This window comes from Chenopodium album, chromosome 3 (assembly GCF_948465745.1).
Source record: "Chenopodium album chromosome 3, dcCheAlbu1.1, whole genome shotgun sequence".
In the NCBI taxonomy this organism is placed as follows: Eukaryota; Viridiplantae; Streptophyta; class Magnoliopsida; order Caryophyllales; family Amaranthaceae; genus Chenopodium; species Chenopodium album.
The window spans coordinates 81,534,792-81,545,332 of record NC_137836.1 but is presented as its reverse complement, the minus strand read 5'-3'; the positions used below and the strand labels follow the sequence as shown (position 1 = coordinate 81,545,332).

General features: G+C 38.0%; 1 non-coding gene across 1 annotated transcript; it reads left to right on the top strand.

Annotated features, from left to right (window-relative positions):
* The first annotated feature begins 10,434 nt into the window (after positions 1-10,434).
* Positions 10,435-10,541, top strand: LOC145626032 (small nucleolar RNA R71). The gene has a single exon (XR_014110915.1). It is a non-coding gene; the product is annotated as a small nucleolar RNA R71 (small nucleolar RNA).

The following is a 10,541-nucleotide window of genomic DNA, read 5'->3' as shown; positions in this document are numbered from 1 at the left end:
CATTTATGAAAACATATAATGATCATTTATGGTTTAAAACAGTATTATATGACCCCAAGATGTATCCCCTAAAATCTCAAAGCTTTTAGACAACAGGCCCCGAAACCTCAAAAATTACTCAAACAGCGTGGATATTAGCCTTCAATTTTGGAAATTTTTTACTTTTTTTGCCTGAAAATAAAAATTGCTGAAATGTTTACCATTATACCCTTTGATAGTCCAATTGGGTGGGTGGAACCATCCAATTTGCCATTGAACGGTCAATTAACTAGTTTACATCTTGCACCGATTTCATTAACTCAAACTTACCACGAACATTTATGACAACATATAATGATCATATATGATTCCAAACGGTATTATATGACCCCCAAATTTATCTCCTAAAATCTCAAGCCTTTTCGACACCGGACCACGAAACCTCCAAAATTTCCCAAAAACCGTTGATATTAGCCTTCAATTTTGGAATTTTTTGACTTTTTTTCACCTGAAAATAAAAACTGCCGAAATGTTTACCATGGTCTCTTATACCCTCCGGTAGTCCAATTGGGTGGGTGGAACCATCCAATTTACCTATAAACGACCAAATTACAGGTTTATAACTTACACCGATTTCATTAATTCAAGTCTACCAAGAACATTTATGACAAAGTAAATGATCATATATGATTCCAAACAGCATTATATGAACCCGAGAAGTATCCCCTAAAATATCAAGGATTTTCAACATCGTGACTCGAAACCTCCAAAATTTCTCAAAAAGCGTGGATATTAGCATTAAATTTCGAATTTTTTCGACTTTTTTTCGCATGTAAATAAAAATTACCGAAATATTTACCATGTTCCCTAATACCATCCGGGAGTCCAATTAGGTGGGTGGAACCATTCAATTTGCCTTTAAATGGCGAATTTACCGGTTTACTACTTGCACCGATTTCATTAACTCAAGTCTACCACAAACATTTATGAAACCATATAATGATCATTTATGGTTTAAAACAGTATTATATGACCCTGAGATGTATCCCCTAAAATCTAAAAACTTTTTGACACCAGGCTCCGAAACCTCAAAAATTTCTCAAACAACGTGGATATTAGCCTTCAAATTTGGAATTTTTTGGCTTTTTTCGCATGAAAATAAAAATTGGTGAAATGTTTACAAGGTCCCTTATACCCTTCGGAATTCTAATTGGGTGGGTGGAACCATCCAATTTGCCTTTAAACGGCCAAATTACTGGTTTATAACTTACACCGATTTCATTAACTCAAGCCTACCACGAACATTTATGACAATAAATAATGATCATATTTGGCTCCAAACGACATTATATGTCTCTGAGATGTATTCCGTAAAATCTCAAATCTTTTCGACACCGGGTCCCGAAACCTAAAAAAAAAATTCTCAAAAAGCGTTGATATTAGCCTTCAATTTTGTAATTTTTTGACTTTTTTTCGCCCATAAATAAAAATTGGTGAAATTTTTACCATGATCCCTAATACCCTCCGGGAGTCCAAGTGAGTGGGTGGAACCATCCAATTTGCCTTTAAACGACCAATTTACCGGTTTACAACTTGCAGTGTTTTCTTTAATTCAAGCCTACCACGAACATTTCTGACAACATATAATGGTCATTTATGGTTTCAAACGACATTATGTGACCCCGAGATGTATTCCGTAAAATTTCAAATCTTTTCGACACTAGGTCCTGAAACCTAAAAATTTCTCAAAAAGCGTGGATATTAGCCTTCAATTTTGGAATTTTTTGACTTTTTTTCACCTGGATATAAAAATTGTTGAAATGTCTACCATGGTCCGTAATACCCTCCTGGAGTCCAATTGGGTGGGTGGAATCATCCAATTTACCTTTAAACGACTAATTTACCAATTTACAACTTGCACCGATTTCATTAACTCAAGCCTACCACGAACATTTATGACAATATATAATGATCATATATGGTTTCAAACGCCATTATATGACCCCGAGATTTATTTCTTAGAATTTAAAGAATTTTCGTCACGGAGCCCTGAAACCTTCAAAATTTCGCAAAATGCATGGATTAGTCTTTAATTTTGGAATTTTTTTTTTGGCTTTTTTCACTTGGAAATAAAAATTTCCGAAATATTTACCATTGTCCTTAATACCCTTCAGGAATTCAATTGGGAAGGTATAAATATCCAATTTGCCTTCAAACAATCAATTTAAAAGTTTACAACTTCATCGATTTTATTAATTCAAGCCTACCACGAACATTTATGACAACATATAATGATCATATATGGTTCAAACGACATTATATAACCTTGAGATGTATCTCATAAAATATCAAGACATTCGACACCAGGCAACGAAACCTTCTAAATTTCTCAAAAAACGTGGATATTAGCCTTAGCTTCGATTTTGGAATTTTTTCACTTTTTTCGCATGTAAATAAAAATTGGAGAAATGTTTACCATGATCCCTAATACCCGACGGGAATTTAATTTGGTTGGTGGAATCATCCAACTTTCCATTAAACGGCTAATTTACCGGTTTACAACTTGCACCGATTTCATTAACTCAAGCCTACCACGAAGATTTATGACAACATATAATAATCATATATGGTTTAAAACGGCATTTTATGACCCCAAGATGTATTACCAAAAAACGATTTTCGACACAGATCCCCGAAACCTTAAAAATTTCTCAAACATCGTGGATATTAGCCTTCAATTTTGGAATTTTTTGAATTTTTTTCGCCTGAATATAAAAATTGCCGAAATGTTTAACATGGTCTCTTATACCCTCCGGTAGTCCAATTGGGTGGGTGGAACCATCCAATTTGCCTTTTGACAGGGTAAAGTCGTATCCCCTAATAAAAAATAATTCCTAAGTCCTCTAACTAAAGTAGATAGGGAAGTAGGGTCGATCTCCACAGGGAAACAAGTCTTTTTATTCCTAATTAACTAAAATAATCTAGATTATGAAGTAACCAATATTTATATTTGAATAAGAAACTAAACTACTAAGATTGAGAATAGGGAGAAAATAATATATAAAAGGATCTAGGGCATAGGTTCACCAATAAATAATACTCCAGGGTAAAACATAGTAATCAATCATTGACATTGCATAAATAACATGATTAACAGGCTCTCGCAATTTATTAAACAACACAGATCTAACAATCTCTCGCAATTTACTAGATCTAAGTCCTTATTGAAAAAAGCCTTTAATATCAAATTAACATCTGCTCGATTCATCAATTCAATATTGCTATACTTTTACAAGCCATAATTGTAAAGCGTTAAAACAATTCAATAAGAAATTATCATGCAATACCAATAATCAATAATAGTCAATCATCAATGAATCAATTAACCAGATTGTAAAGGGCTTTCTCTACGTATTACAATCACAGAATTAATCTACCGGTATTAAATCTCATCTCTCGAATCTTGACTTAACCATTTATAAATTAATCTGCCTATTGAAACTAGACCTAAACATCAATTCTCATCTGTCGAATCTCGAATCAATATTGTCAAACTCATGCATAAAAGATCAGGCCTAATCTAGTCACAGAGCATTAAATCAATCAATAGGAAATTAATCTAGCATTGATAATTAACAACAATAAATTACCCCTTCATATTATTCATGGATCCCCATAAACCCTAGAAATAAGACTACTCACACATAATAGAAACTAAACTAATCAAAGCAATAAAGCAAGACATGATTAAAGAAATAAAGTAAACAACTAAGATTAAGATAAGAGAAATAGTTACCAAACTAATCTGTATTAATGGAAGTATTAAGAACAAGAGTTTAGAGAAAAGTTAAGAGAGAGAAAAATCCTAAATAGAGAGAGAAAGTCTGAGAAAGAAGATAATCAAAATTCCGTACAAAACTCGTATATAAACGTTTCCTAAAACAAAAATTAAAACTAACTAATCAGGTCCTATAGAAACACGCGCCCGATCGGGCCCGCCTTTTTCTTCGCGTTCCTTCTCCGTAGCATCGCCCGATCGTGCTAGACGCTCGCACGATCGGGCGCGCTATAAACACGCACAGCACCAACGCCGCGCCGTGCCCGATCGTGCAACCTCTTGCCCGATCGGGCCCTTGCTCCACTTTGAGGCTCGGACTTCGATTGGGCTTGATTTCTCGGCCCAATCCGGATTTCCTCTTCGGGTCTAGAATACTCGGTCCAAATACCTCGGGATCCCAATTACCGAGCCCTTAATCACCGGCTCGATGACTCTAACCGGCCTTGGGATTCAAAGATGGTCGTATTTCTCCAATGCTCGTGATTGCTCCAAAATAACTCGGGAAAATACTCCAAAAGCATAAATCCCTGCAAAAGTCAACCAAATCTACGAAAACACTAGAAAACACCAATTAATAATAAAAATGGCTCTAAAGAGCCAAAAACACTACTAATTACGACCAAGGGACGGGGGTAAAATGCTATATAAAATAGACACATCAAACTCCCCCAAGCCAAACCTTTGCTTGTCCCTAAGCAAAGATCTCATCAATGAATCAATAAATATGCTTCACCCCAAAAGTAAAAATCAAACACAAACGATTCAGGGTAAATCAAATAAACATGCTTCAAAATCAACCAATCAAATCCATCTAATGACCAATCTTCCCTAACAATTGTCAAATAGAGTAAACCACAAGAGCATATAGAATTCAAGACTTGTGCTCACGCACTCAACTCTCATTTTTGTGGCGAGTAAAAGATGTAATCGATCTCTCTCCATCCAACCCCTTTATGTGAACAATGCCCTCCCAACTCACACTCTCGTGTGTATAAAACAATGAACGCTCAATCTTACTAGTCGACTCGAAATATGCCAAATCATAACTTGCATTGATAAACAACACTTTCACATTCATACAATTCTATGCACAAAGGTCGGAAGGTCTTTAAAGCTTGTAATGTAAGACTAGGGTAAAGGGTAGGAATCATTTGGGAACAAGTGAGAGAAAAGCTATGCTTAAGGGAGCAAATCCTATCAAAACCCATGATCAAAATAAATAATGATCAACATCTCCTACATAACCAAATCTAACATCAACCAAATATACTCCAATCGTAATAAATAAACTCAACACTTACAATTTCACTCATAAGAATATAATAATGAAGAAATAGAGTGAATAAACAAACTTTATTTTCCAAACTCGAATTTTTCATTGAGGCTCAAAATTATTTTTCTTTGATCAACCTCCAACTAGAACATTTGAACACTTTTTTTCTTTTTTATTGAAGTTCACTAATTTTTTTTCAACATATTTTTTTTCTTTGAACTTCTCTTTTTTTTCATAACATCATGCTTTATTTTTTCAAGAAAATATAACTCTCAAACTCATCAAAAATAAACATGATCAACAACAAAAAAAACTCTCAAAAGCCCACCCAAATTGTGCAAATAATAAGCACACTGCAAACTCCCTCACCTCACTCACTAATAGCTCCCCCAAGCCAAGCTTGGGACTAGTAACCAATGGGGCAAAATAGGCTTGTAATATGGCTAATAAACAACAAAAAAGTCAAGGCAGCAACATGGGTAGCAAAAAGTGAACAAATGTATCTACAATATCTGGAGGCTACCTAAAAGAACAAGTGTCTTCGTCCTCCACAATGTGCATAATAATGAATCATATAAATATTACTAATAGTTGCAAACCAATACTCAAATTCATTGACATACCAGGAAATATGGAACTATCACACATTCCTTACCAAATCAACTAGTCAAGCACTATATTCACAAGTAGTTGGACAAAATTGACGCATGTTAAAGTTTCAAGGCAATCAAACATCAAATCAATGATCAACTAATCCACAATGCCTATCATCAAATACCAAGAATCAAAACAATTTTCTCAAGTAAGGGGCACAGGGAAGCATGATTTACAATTCATTGGAACGTATTTTTGAATTTTTTTATTTTTCAATTTTTTTTGTATTTTTCATATATAAGAAAGCAATAAAACTAACTTAGGAAAGCAATAAATAGAGAAAAGAGAAAGAAGGTTACCATATATACAAGAAATCTCCCCCAAAGCAAAATCAAACAATGTCCTCATTGACTTGGGAGGGTAGCTAGGAGGAGCTACTCCTCATCGTCATCCATCCTCTCATATCCTCCTCCATGACTCGAGCCGGCACCACCCTGGCTCGGTCCAGCACCACCATAACCCGAACCACCTGCAAAGTAGTTACGGTCCACATTCCCCCCCATACCCCCACAATGAGCATCACCCCCATAACCATGGACTGAAGAGTAGTCCACATAAGTACCATACGCACCGGGGTGAGAATACCCTCCTTGGGGGTATTGGAACCAATCGGGAGCAAGGGAATCGGGGGGGATAGCCCCCCGACGGGCATAATCATCATACATGGGGTATAGACCCCTCCCGAGGTTCCTCTCTATGTGTCCTACCCGCCCATCCAAGGCGCTTAACCTAGAATCTAGGTTGTGCATCATACCCTCAACTCTCCCTTGCCCCATCTCGATACGGTCTAATTGGATCTTAAAGGCCGAAAATTCATAAGGGGCATTGGGGTCAACGTTATAGTCGACCGAGGAAGTGAGTATGCCATAGGTGAAGGGTGGAGGTGGTGGGTAGTGTGGTGAATGGTGAGTGGGGGAGTGGTCTAGGGGAGATTGGTGGGGTTGTGGTGAAGGGTGTGGTGGTTGAACGAACCTCACCTTGACCATTAATCTCGAAAGTGTAAGAAGGCTTCCCCTTCTCAAATTTGGTCAAGGTGGGGTTGGGTAAAGTGAAAGCATTATCCCTCCTACCCGATTCCCGTTGAATCACCCACCAAGTCTCACCTCCCATGACATTAATCCAATTAAGGCCACCTAAATAGGGTTGGTCCATAATAGTTGGGCCGGCTACCTTACCGTCATCGTTAGGGACAAAGTTAAGGTGTTTGACCGCTATGTGTGTTACTAGGCCACCAAAATAAATGGGTACCCTAGACCTACCCGCCTCGGCCGCATTGGCCACCCGTTGGAAGTGGTTGGCCATTTTGTGGACTATGTTGAGCTTTTCACTCCTAGGGATCATGTATGACCCTAGCAATTCAAGCTCATCCCGCCTAAAATTGGCGGGTTCATGCCTTCCAAAAATGGTAAGGCCAACAAACCGTTGCCAAAGCTTTGGCACGGGATGTTGTATCCAAGTGCCCTTGGCATGTTGGAGGTTCAAATTAGGATCCCCCGTAAGGGATTGATAGACAACGGCGATGTTGTCTTGGGGAGGTTCAATTGGCCTATCCGATTTTAACTCAAAAATTTTACCAAATTCTTTCAATGTCAATCTAACATCATTATTGAATAATCTAAATTGAACATGAGAAATTAAAGCATTAGATTTTATGACATTAAAACTAGAAACGAATTCTAAGGTTAAGTAATCATAAGTATCATAATGCATGTTAAAGAAACCACTCATGCCAACTCCCTTGAACAACTTTTCTACATGCTTATCAATTCCTAATCTAATAAGGGTGGGGTGATGAATAAAACGAGTGGGAATTACCTGCCTCGAAGTGAGGTTGATCATCCTCTGTTTTTGCTCTTGGGTGGTGATGACCACCCTCTCCCATCCCGGAACTTGCAAATCCGGGTCAATTCTGGCCTCTTGTTGCCTTGAGCTTTCCCCCCTTACGGTTCTTGATCTCTTGAGAGCCATTGTGATTAGAAAATATAGGAATTGAAGACTTTCTCTTTCTTAGGGTTTAGAGAAAATTGAGAGAAAGTGGTAGAAATTAGGTGTAGATTGTAGAGAAAGATGAAAGGATTAAAAATATGCAAAAAATTTTGAGTTTTGATGGAAGGTGGAGAAGATCTTGAGAATAAGTGAGTTTGAAGGTGTAAAAATGGAGGTTTTAGAGAGAGAAAGTAATGGAGAAGAAGATGAAAGAAGAAGAAAGTGAGGAAAGAAAGAAGGGGAAAAGAATATAGGGGACGGCCAAATAAGGCGCGCCCGATCAGGCAAGCCTCGCCCGATCGGGCGATCGGGCCCGTGCCCAGTCAGATGTCCTTAGCTTTTCTTTGATTTATTTTCGTCTTCAAATTTTTCTAAATCTCTTGACCTCTCAAACCTATGGCTGTACAAAAACACTTATAAATGGTAAAATTTCATTCTCCTCGCCTCTCTAAAATAAAAATAAAAATAAAGAAAAAGGAAAACTAGTCTAGAAAGCAAGAAATACGGGTTACCTCCCGCAAAGCGCTGGTTTATCAAGGTCCCGCACGACCTTCTTACCAAGTACAATAACTAGGGCCCTTGGCCTAACGCTTGATCGGGTGGTTTCTCACCCGGTCTAGCGGTGTTTAGGCTGCGATGCGGCTTCCTAACATATCCTGTGGGACGCCAGATCACCTTATCTGGTGGATCCTCCTTAACTTGGACTGGGGGATCTTCAATGGTACGCACCAAAGATCCTTATTTGATCGAGGATTGCTTCAAATTGTCATTGCATTCAACACTAGCAACTCGATCTGGCGGGATACCTACCGTAGGCTCGATTTGCACAACTTGCTCGATCGGTTCCACCTTTTCATCTTCGAAACCAAGACCAACGGTGTAAAGTGCTCTTTCTATTGCATCGACTTCCTTCTGCCATTTGTCTATCTCATCTGAAAGGGATGCAACACAAGATACCGCCTTCAAGGGATCTTTTTCAAGAGCTTGGGGCTTGTTAGAATAATCTTCAACCACATTGACACTGAAACATTTCTCCTCAGTCATGGAGCTTGTAGGGGCATTATTCTGATTAAAAACAACTTTTTCATCCCCTACTGATAATGTTAACTTACCACTTCTTACATCTATGACTGCTTCTGCAGTGTTAAGAAATGGTCTACCAAAAATAATTGGGGTTTGCGTATCCTCAGCCATATCAAGAACAACAAAATCTACAGGTATATAAAATTTACCTACTCTAACGGGGACATCCTCTAAAACACCTAAGGGGTATTTGAAAGAACGGTCGGCCATTTGTAGAGTTATATTGGTAGCTTTTAATTTACCCATATTTAACTTAGAACACACAGATAATGGCACGACGCTAACACTCGCACCCAAATCACATAATGCATTATCAATCAAGAGATTGTCAATATGACAAGGGATAGAAAAACTACCCGGATCTTTTAATTTAGGTGGAGATTTATTTTGAAGTACGGCACTACACTCTGCAATGAAAGCTACTGTCTCTACCTCACTAATATACCTTTTCCTCGTCAATATTTCTTTCATAAATTTTGCATATGAGGGAATTTGTGTGATTAATTCAGTGAAGTGAACTGTTACCTTCAAATCTTTTACCACCTCTAGGAACTTACCAAACTGCTTATCCAAGTTTGTCTTCAATTGACGATTGGGGAATGGAAGTTTGATAATTGGCTTAGGAGCATTGTTGCTCTTATCTTGAGTAGCCACCTTCTCTGGATTTGTACCCTGCAATGTAGAATTAGATATGTTAGTATTATCCTTTAGCCCTGCAGGGCTATCAACTACATTGTTTGGTTTAACGGAATCAAGATTAGCATTATTTAATAAAACAGGTTCATCAACTCTGGGCATAGGGGGCCCTTCATAGTTTGAACCACTCCTTAGAGTAATTGAAAATGCTTGATCCGTAGGCCGGGTCGGTTGTGCCGGCAGAGCACCCTGTTGGCCGGCTTGTAGAGTAGCGGAAAGTTGCGCAATTTGATTGTCTACAATTTTATTATGTGCTAGAATTTGATCAATTGTCGCATCTCTACTCTCCATGTGCTTTTGCATATTAACCAACATTGCTCTAATTTCCACCAGAGAAGGGTCAGAAGATGAGGAGGGTTGTTGTGGTTGGTTCTTCTGACTAGCATTGGGATGGTAATATTTCTGCTGATGTTGCTGTGGTGTCTGTGGTTCTTATGGTGGTGGATTTTGAACATTAGTACTCCGGTAGGAAAGGTACAGATGATTCCGATACCCAGGATTGTAGGTGTTGGAGTATGGGTTATTTTGCCTATAGGCTTGAAAGGCATTAACTTGTTCCACGGAACTCCTGCAATCTTTCTCCCAATGACCTACAATACCACAATTTTAACAGAAAGCCTCATTAGAATTATTATTAATCGCAGAAACATTAGCTACATTAACAGTGCTCAGATTATCTAATTATTGGCAAATAGAGGTTAGTTGAGCTTGCAAAAAGGATACAGAGTCAACACTATGTTTCCCCTTGTTCGCAAATCCTCTAGGATTCCCATATTGGGAATTGTGTATCGCCATGTCTTCAATAACTTGACCTGCATCTTCAACATCAAGATTCATAAATCTCCCACTAGCTGCAGAATCTAAAATTATTCGAGAAGAATTTCCAAGGCCATTATAAAAGGCTTGGATTAACTGTCATTGCGCTAAATTATGGTGAGGGAAATCTCTTTGTAAATCCTTGAACCTCTCCTAAGCCTCATATAAAGATTCATCGGCTTCTTGGGCAAAGTTCTGGATCGCACTCCGTAGAAC